This window comes from Nycticebus coucang, chromosome 12, assembly GCF_027406575.1.
Source record: "Nycticebus coucang isolate mNycCou1 chromosome 12, mNycCou1.pri, whole genome shotgun sequence".
NCBI lineage: Eukaryota > Metazoa > Chordata > Mammalia > Primates > Lorisidae > Nycticebus > Nycticebus coucang.
This window is the reverse complement of record NC_069791.1, coordinates 101833427-101843245: the sequence shown is the minus strand read 5'-3', so window position 1 is coordinate 101843245 and position 9819 is coordinate 101833427. Positions and strand designations below refer to the sequence as shown.

General features: G+C 53.3%; 1 long non-coding RNA gene across 1 annotated transcript; it reads right to left on the bottom strand.

Moving 5' to 3' along the window:
• Nucleotides 1-1230: 1230 nt before the first annotated feature.
• On the bottom strand, nucleotides 1231-8836 carry LOC128562781 (uncharacterized). The gene is made up of 3 exons (XR_008373499.1): nucleotides 8424-8836; nucleotides 7679-7806; nucleotides 1231-1403 (listed from the first exon to the last, which is right to left on the bottom strand). It is a non-coding gene; the product is annotated as an uncharacterized LOC128562781 (long non-coding RNA).
• Between the last annotated feature and the right edge of the window lie 983 nt (nucleotides 8837-9819).

The window sequence follows — 9819 nt, the reverse complement described above, 5'->3', positions numbered from 1 at the left end:
GTAGCTAAGTGGTTAGGGCACTGACCACATGCTCCAGGACTGGTGGGTTGGAACCCAGTCCAGACCTGCTAAATTAAAAAAAAAAAAAAGAAGAAAGCTGGGCATTGTGGCGGGTACCTGTAGTCCCAGCTACTAGGGAGGCTGAGGCAAGAGAATTGCTTGAGCCCAAGAATTTGAGGTTGCTGTGAGTTATGACACTACAGCACTCTACTAAGGGTGACAAAGTGAGACTCTGTCTCAAAAAAAAAAAAAAAAGGAAAGAAAAAAAATGGGGCTAACCCTTGTGCTATCCTGAGGGCCAATGGAGATCACATGAGAAAAGTCATCCCCAGGCCCCAGGGGACCATGATAAACCTGTACGGCACTGTGGGGCCTGAGAGGCAGGGCATTTCCCACAGAACTTAACTGGGGTCGGGACATGGTATTGGGCTTTTCCAGTGGTGGCCAGCATGGTATAGGAAAATAACAGCTCTCCTTTTTGGAGATAGAACTTGGCTATTTGAAGTGTACAACTTGCAGAGCTGCACGACCTTCACCGCAATCACCTTTAGAGCATTATCGTCACTCCTCCCTATTGGCTTCACTCCCAGCCCCTCCCCTGCTTCTGGCAATTTCCGTCTCTATGATCCATTCCGGACATTTCATATAAGCGGAATCACACAGTATGTGTCCTTTGTCACTCAGCATGATGTTTTCAAAGTCTGTCCATCTTGCAGTGTCTGTCAGTGCTTCATTGTTTTTTATGGCTGAGCTATTATTCCATCATCTGGAGAGGCCACATTTAGTTTGTCCCTCTTCCTTTCACTCATGGACATGCAGGTTGATAACTCCGTTTTAATGGTTGGATAAAAAGTATTTGGAGGATGGGGAAGGTGAACAGGACAGAAAACAGTGCCTTGGAGGATGGAAGGTGATGCTGTGTATGAGGAGAGCTATGTTCTCATGGTGACTCTCCTAGCTGTGCCCTTGGTCAATCCCCAAATCTGGAACTACCCCCACCAACTTCTCTTGGATTTTGAAGACACCTCAAGAGGCACAGAGGCAGGGCATACCCTGTAAGGATGTGGGCCTGGGAGCAGGCACCCCACTGGTCTTTGCGTGGCCGCCAGCCTCTGCCCCACCCTCGGAGTAACTGTGGAGGTGGCAGGAGAGGGGGCCAAGAGGGGGGAAGAGGCCCCAAGTCACCTTCAGGGTGGACAAAGAACCCCTGCCATATGGCTGCTGCAACAGAACACCAGCAGTTGAGTGGCTTACAAAACAACTTAAATGTATCATATTACGACTCTAGACATCAGAAATATGAACTCAGCCACAATGGGCTCACCAAGGTGTGGGCAGGGCTGGCTCCTTTGGGATGCTCTGGGAGATTCCATTTTCTTGGCTTATTCAGCTTCTGGAGATGCCTGCAGAGGAGGGGACAGTCACCACCATAGCCGGCCCTGCAGAGCTGTCTGCAGTGAGGCACTGGGTGGGGGGAAGGCCTTACAGCTCTGCCCAGCCCAGTCACTGGCAGGAGAGGGGACGTAGGAGTCCTCAGGGAGCGCTCAGCTGTGGGCCACCAGCAGCCAACACTCCAGCCACTGGGAAATGAGTGCCTTGGTTCCAAAGGGGAAGCTGAGCACATGCTACAGCATCCTCTGCACCCTGAAACACTGGGCTGATGAGAAATGGAAGCCAAGCCTGTCCTGGGACCCCATGTCCCTTCAGACGTAGAGGAGCCATAGAGCCATGCTGAGGATACTGTGCCAGGGAAGGGAGGAACAATAGGAATGGGACCACCACATGCTGGTCACCCATTGGAGACTCCTTTGAGGGATGAGGAGGGAGTCTGTCTGCTCTTTTTCATAAGCACATGAGGGTAGGGCTGTGTCCCAGGCAGCTTCCTCGTCCCTGCCCCCATCACCCTGGCCCCATTCAGAGATACGACACAAAATTACTAAGTGCTGATTCAGGCCAGGCAATGTACTGGGCAGTGTGAATATTACAGTAGGAAAAAACAGACAAAACCCTGCCCTGTGAAGCCCACACATAGCCTGGGTATGGGTCAGGTTGTGCTAAGGGCTGAAACAGGTGGGTAGAGAGTATGGGAAGGTGCGTGGGGCAGGTGTTACAATGCACAGAGGAATAGCCACAGGCTCACTGAGAAGGTAACATGAGCAGCTAAGACTGGGAAGAAGAGGGGGTGAACTGCACAGAGATGGGGCCCAGGCATAGCCGTGCAAAGGCCCTGGGGCAGGAGTGTGCTTGGAGTGCTCAAGGGACAAGAAAGTGGCCATGTGTGCTGCAGAGTAAGCAAGAGAGAGGTGGCAGGGGAGGGGCACACTCCAGGGAGGGGTGGCATGGGTTGTTGGTTCAGCTTTGACAATAAGGGACTCAGAGCAGCAGGAGGTGTGGGACAACTTCCTCCTTAAGCCATTGCCTGTTGCTGTGTTAGACTGTAGTGACAGGGGAGGGACATGGATCAGAGATGGGTGGGGGCTCCTGCAGTGCTACGGGAGGTGAGGGGCAAGATTCGGGATCTACTGTCCCAATAGATGCTGCCCTTGTAGGAAGAAGCTGAGGAAGACTCTTGCAGGAAGAGGAAGCATCAGGGAGGGCCAGGAAGGAGCAGCCTTGTGCCTGGAAAGACCACCCAGGGCGTAGGTATAGAGAGGGGAGCTTGGGGACAATGACCTCTTGTCACTGGAGGCCAAACACTTCAACCTGAGGTCAGCCCAGGTCGCCATCTCTCAGTATGTGTTTGTGCCCACCAAGCTGGGGTCAGACCAGGGGACTGGGCAGGTAGGAAGAGACCACAGGCACCAAAGCCTGGAGATCAGCCCTGACAACAGAGCAGGTTCCAGGGACCCCGAGCTCAGTGCCCCAGGCCCCAGCTGCCCACCTAGCCCCAGGCTGTTCATTTCTCTGTGCTGTCCTAATGCAACAGCCACCAGACACGTGTGGCTATTTAAACTTATTTCAATTAAATACCATAAACATGAATAAGTTATATGTTATGCAAATAATAACAATCATAAACAATGAACAATTCAGTCTCTCAGTTGCACTAGCCGCATTTCAAGTGCTCAGCAGCCACACACTGCCTATGGCTTCCACAGACAGAATTTCTCCCTCACTGAAGGCAGCCTTATCAGACAGTGCTGCTCTGGAGTCACCCTCAGACCAGCAGAGGCTGGGCCCTTTCAGAGGACAGGGACCCCAGGCCTGGGAGGAAGGGTTCTGCCTGGAGCAGACTGGTATTGACTCATGGTCCTGAGGCCTCCGGCCTGTGTGGGGATTAAGCCTGAGCCTGTGACCAGAGAATGGCCCTAGAGGGCAGCGATGGGGGCTTGGCTGCCCGGTCCCTGGCAGGAATGTTTGAGCTCAGCAGAGAGAGCTGACAATGGCCCAGACAGAACCACCTGGGGGCAGGCAGGTGGGAACCTAGCTGCCACTCTATTTTAAATCATAAACAGCAACGACACCACACCTAAGGGCAAGCTACTGCCTTTTTTCATTTGCTATGCTTTCGGCTTCCTTCTTCCTGAGGCCCACAGAACTCCCCACATTCCTGCCACGCTATGGCAGTTTTGTCATTTATCGCCACTCCCTAACTGATGGGCATTTAGGTTATTTCGTTTTTTAAAAAATGTGTTGTTGTCTGCCTTGTCCCTGTCTGGAGAGGAGGCCCCTGAAGATGAGGGCTCCATCACGATTGCCCCAGTGCCCCCGGGCCCAACACCCTGTGGGCACTCTGTACGCACGTCATACATGGACTGGTGAATGGCACAAGGCGTCATAGAGGTAAAAGGTCCAGGACCTCCCCCAGGGGCAGGAGAATATGCTGTGGTGGCCGGGGCCCTGCAAGCCAGGGTCCTGACCACAGTCAACCTTGGGTCTGACCCCACCTTCCTCACAGCATCCCTGGGGCCACATGGGATGGTGACCACATCCCATGATGGTATCTCTGTGCTGAGTTTGTCGGGCATGCTCCACATGGGACAGGCACTATCACCAACATGACGCGGCCTCAAACTTACACCGTCCACCTGTCCCCATCCTGGTCCTCCAGAGCAAGCTGCCTGAGGCAGGAACCTGCATCTATTGTTCTGGATCTCACGTCCTGAGTGGCTTGAACAGGATTTATCAGGTAGAACATGTTCAACAAATATTTGATGAATGAATGATGAACCGAAAAATGGGTGAACTTATCAACAAGTCCCTTCCCTTCCACCATAGTTCTGACTCAGGATCTACTAACTGTTTCCTTGTCCTTCTCTGGGGACCCTCCCTGGGACCACCAAGGTGCATCAGCCCTCCCATGTATTCAGTTAGCAGTGACATTGAGCCAGGCAGCCTGGTAAGGCTGGCAGGGTGGGGACAAGGGCACTGGCTCAGATGGAGGGATTAAATCCTGAGTTCCCCACCGACTTCCTTGAGCAGGCATTCAGTGCATGAGGGTTCAGCTTCCCCACCTGGAAAATAGGGGGAGGAAGCAGCAAGCCAGCAAGCCAGGTCGTCATCTTCATTGTGGATATAGTTTCATGGCTGGGTGCCTACAGCAAATCTCATCAGATGGCACACCTCTTTAAATGTGTCCACTCTATTGCATGCCTGTCACACCTCAATAATGCTGCAAGAAATAGGGCCAACCTCCAAGCTGAGTGCTTAGCACAGGGCCCGGTACGGAGCAAATGCTCAACAAAAGTTCTTATTATTTGCCATTACTACATGTCTCACTTCCCTGAATCTTTTCAAGACCCTACAAAGCAGGTGTCAGACTGTCCCCATTTTGTAGAAGTGAAGACATTTGACCAGGGTCACACAGCTAAGAAATGGAGGGGCTAGGATTTGACATCTCAGCTCATTGGTTCTCCATTTTACAGAGAGGGTAAGCCACCAACTCAAGGTCACATAGGTGGGTGCCTGGCAAAGCCAGGGCTCAAACCCAGGTTGGCTTCATGCTAAAACCTCTGGAAACTGTGTTCTGCGCATCGTGGCCTGGCCAGTCCATCACTCAGGCCTCCAGGCTCTAGAGAGAACGGGGTCCTGACCTCTTGACCTGGGCTGTCCCTGGTCACACCCGACACTATCCCCAGAAATGCAGCCCCACAGGTCTGGGCAGGGTCTGGACAGCATGAGCCCTGGCTGGGCCTTGGTGAGGTGGGGCAGGAAGGAAGCTGGCTTGGGCATTAGAAGGAGGATCTGAGTTTTGGGGCTGGGCTGGGCAGCCTGTCCTGCCGAGATCCAGGACCTGGCAGAGCCTGTCTGGTCTCACCCCACCCAGCTCTACTCCCCTCCCTGACAGTGTGACCTTGCTGAGTGGCCCAGAGCTGGGCTTGAAAAGAGGTGTCCAGGGATATGTACCAGGTTGTATTAGAAAGTGGCCCAGGGTTCTAGATGAGGCATCTGAAACCCTGGAAGCCTGGGTCTGCAAGATGAGCTACCAGGAATATGACCAAGTGAGAGTGGACTCCAGCTTGGGGTGAGGCCGTGTCCTGGAGGCCCCAGCTGAGCAGAGGGTTAACCCCTCCGTGGCTGGCTGGGGGAAAGGCCAGGTTGGCCAGGGATCAGAGCATTATTGAATCACTGGTTGAGAGCCATCTCAATATTCTGACAACAGACACAGCTGTACAGGTGCACGCCTGCATCTAGGACAGGCAGGCAGGCAGCCATCAGTGCAGTGGTTCCCTGGGCCGGCAGCAGGGTGGGGCCACCTGGCAGGCAGGGGATGTGGCAGTCTGCCAGGGGACCCAGGCAAGCAGGGGCCTGCGGCACATTCTCAGGAGATGACTCAGGGGCAGGCAGTGAGAATGACTCACTGATGGACCCTCTCCTGCTCTTTTGCCAAGCTTGGCTTCCCCTCTGGCCCCAGGGGGACTGTGGAAGTTCAAGGGGTCCCCAGCCTGGGGCAGAGTGTGAGTCAGCCCATGTGGGCTACAGGGCCAACATGATTTTCCACCCCTCACATTGTCCTGCAAGAAAAGTAAATACATGTTACGAAACACGGGAAGAAGCTGGGCCAGCCCCCTCCTGTCCCCCCAGAGGGCAGGGAGGAGGGGGGCTCCATTCCAGGCACTCTGCACCATGCAAAGGCTCTTCCCTATTTTACAGATGGGGGGCTCTTCCCTATTTTCACAGACCAAGGTCTAGAGAAGTTAAGTCACCTGCCCAAGGTCACACAGCTGGATGTGAGGTAGAGGCAAGATTCAAACCCGGGTTGGCTTCAAGCTAAAGTGTGTGGGCTCTTCCTAGCTGTGTAGACTAGGAGGATCTTGGGTTCCATCTGTCTCTGTCCAGCTGTGCTTCTCAGGGTGACTCAGAACCACCTGCTTCACCATCCCAGGGAGTGGGTATTTGTTAAAATGCACATTCCTGGGCCCTAACAAACTAACAAGATCCAACCAAGCATAGTCTCTGCGAGAGACCTGGGAATCTTTAAATTCACCTCCCAGGTGGGGCTGAGGCCATACAGTCAGAGACTAGAGAATGGCTGTCCACAGGAGCACAGACCCAGGCCTCCACCCCAAGAGGGGAAGGCCCCAGATCCTGTCCTGCACACCCCTTCCCTGGGCTGAGGGAATGCTGCCCTTCTTGTTCCAAACTGGTTCACACCCCAAGCACCTCTCCAGCTGCTGGGGAAACGATGAGAAACAAGGAGTGTGTGGGGTACACTTCAGAAGACAGGGCCTCCCATGAGCTGGCAACCTCATCTGGCTGCAGGAAGGAGGCAGGTTTCAAGGTGGCTGAGGGTGGCCTGGTTGCCAGGGAACCAATGGCCCTTGAAGGTGCTATCTCTCTTGATGGAAGGGTCATCCATCAAGCAAACCCAAGGAAACAAGCACCCTCCCCCACCCCCATGGCAGCAGAGGGGATGAGTCACTTGGCACCGGAGGGCTCCATGGATCCAAACAAATCCCATCTGCCCAGAGGAGGATGCATGAACTGAGAACAAATCTCCCCCCATCCGGCCTGCCCACAAACGTGTGAGGTGCACACGTGTGTACACATGTGCGTGGGCACACAGCCGCACCAGCTCCCAGTCCAGATTCTAGAGAACATAGAGGGGAGGGGTGATGAAACACCACTCGGATTCCTCCCTAAATCTGCTCATTCTCCCCCGCCCCCACCCCTGGGCCAGGCCCAGCTAAGTCAGCAGAGGCCGGGCCCAGCTGCCCCAAGCCCAGGAGGTAGAGCTCTGGAGGGTGGAGGGGATGGGGGTCTGAGGACTCAGGTGCCAGAGCAGGCCCACTATGCTTCTTGGGTGTTCTTATCCCTAGACAATAAGACAAGAGAAGGGCCACCTCCTAGGCAGAGAGCTCAGCCTGTATCACCCTGTGGGACTGCTGGGCACAGTCAATCAGCCAAGGGGTGTTGGGCACTTGCTTTGGTGCCTGGCACAGAGTCACCCTCAATACATAAGAACCAGCATTACTATTATCAATGCTGTCATTATTATTCAGAACCTGACCTACACCCGAAGGTCTCTGCTCCAGCTCTCTCCCCCAAACTGGCTTTCACTTACTAGGAATTGTGGACTTGGAACCCTTTCAAAGGGGATTTGGAAGTTTGAAGTCCAGAATTTTAATGCCATTTGAAACTCCCATAGTCCCTTATACCTACCCCTCAGTCCCACAAATATACAGTCTCCAGCTACCAATATAACCCCCTTCCATTTGTTAAGTTCTTACTAACTTACCAGATGATGTGTCAAGTGCTTAACACACGGGATCTCACCAGTGAAGTTGATGTTATGCATGTACCCATTCTACAGATGAGGAAAACTGAGGCTCAGATAGGCAAAATGATGTGCCCATGTTCACGCAGCTGAAAGGGATTGAGTGGGGATTCAAACCCAGGTCTGCTTGGATTGTCTGCCCTCCTTCCCCAGTGAAAATTCAGACTTCTCTTGTGACTTTCCTGAGGAGATTCAGCTTATGGTTTCTCAAGTATCCTACCAGAAGTTTTCTAAGCATATACAAAAGCCTGTGCACACAGGTACATTCTCTCTCACCCCCCACTCTCCCCATAGGACCAGCTGTCCTATGCCCTGTCTTTCATACTTTGCCGCCTGCAGGTGCTCCGCTGCATGTGTGGTCTTCCACATCTGCCTCTTCCACTGCCCCGTCTTCCCCAACCCGGATGCCTCCTAGGTTATTTAACCAATGCCCTCCTGGTAGGCAACAAGTTGTTTCCAGTGCTTCCTTGTTAGCCACAGTGTTGCACTGAACACCCCCCCACACACACACACACATTTAGCACAATGTTAGTGACAATGTTGCAGCAAAGATTCCCTAATGCACACTTCCCAGGAGAGCCCACCTGCAGGGGAAGGTAACTGGGAAGGAGTAGAGTAGGGAGTAGGTAGCTCTGTCCAGGCAGAGCTAGAGCAGGGGCAAGAGCAGAGGGACAAGATTCCCAGGGAGCCCCTCTCTGTGGCCCACCTGGGTTGTGGGAAGGAATCTGTGCTGGTGAGGCAGCTCAGTGTTGAATTCAGGCTTCTGCAGGTCCAGCAGCCCCATACACACCTGTGTCCTGAGACCTGGCTCCTCTCTGATACCTGTTTCCAACGTCACCTGGCTGGAGGGAGCATTCCTTCTGTGCCCTCAGAAGGAGGCGGAGAAGTCCTTTCAGGAAAAGGGAATTGCTCCAGCCCTTACCAGCCAGGAGAAACGCCTACCTGGGGTCAGCAACTGACAGGAAAGGCAGACAGAGCCCACGGGGGATTAGGGAGCTACTCATAGTGAGGTTTCAGATCACCAGGGCAACTTGACTCAAGTTCAGATTGTTGAATTCTTCCCAGACTCCGCAGTCAAGACTTCAAGGGTTCCAGGGCCTCAGAATCTGCATTTTACAAACTCCCCTAGGGATTCTGATGCACAACATCAGACCCACTGCCTCTACCAGGTCTTTCTCCTGTATAAGTCTCCAAATCCCTTCGAAAAGATAACAATTTGAGTGTCTTGGTGTTTATTAATATGTGTTCCTGCAAGGCCTTTTTCTGTTTCTTGATATTTTTCCTCTTCTTGTCAGTGTACCACAAGCAAAGCTTGGACACCAAGGCTGGGAGAACGATGGGAAATGTCTAGCCAATGAGTGACCCCACAGAGCAAGAGATGCTCCCCCAGAACAATGCACAAATGGACACACACCCTTAAAGCCCACCCACAGATACCCCCGTGAAGAATAAGGTGTCCTTAGAGTCCCTAGAATCCCTGTAACACTTGGAAACCACAGTCCGTCAGTGGCAGGGACAAGAGATGGTCTGGAGGACACAGGGTGTCCTTAGATGCTCTGGGGTCTTGGGCAGGAAAAATCCTTGAAAATCAACTCTTCACTAAATTCCTTGTTTTATAAATAAGCAAACAAACAAACAAAAAAATAGTGGGGGAGGAAACTAGTCTGAAGGCTCAGGCAACTGAACATGAGCCCAGCACTCTGGACACCCAGTCTGAGGCTCTTGCCCTCCGCACCTCCACACAGACCTTACCACTCCCTATCTGAGCCCTAGTAGTCCTTTGACGGTAAAGCTTTTCACTCACTGCCTTCCGGAGTCTCCCCTGTGACTGTGGGCTCCTCTCCAGCTGGGCTCACACCCCAGGCACTCTCCGGAGGGGGACTGACCGCTCCCAGCTGGGGGCCGGCTCACTCGGGCTCTCTGCCAGACTGGGCTTGTGTCTAACTGCAGCCCTGTCCACTGACAGTCTCCCGGGACATGCTGGCAAAACTGAACCGGAATCCAGCAGCTTTTATGACCAGTACGACGTAGTTCTCTCGTGCCAGGGCGGGGAGTTATTCAGTTTCAAAGGATTTTTTGTCCTCCTGGATGGCAAGCGTCTG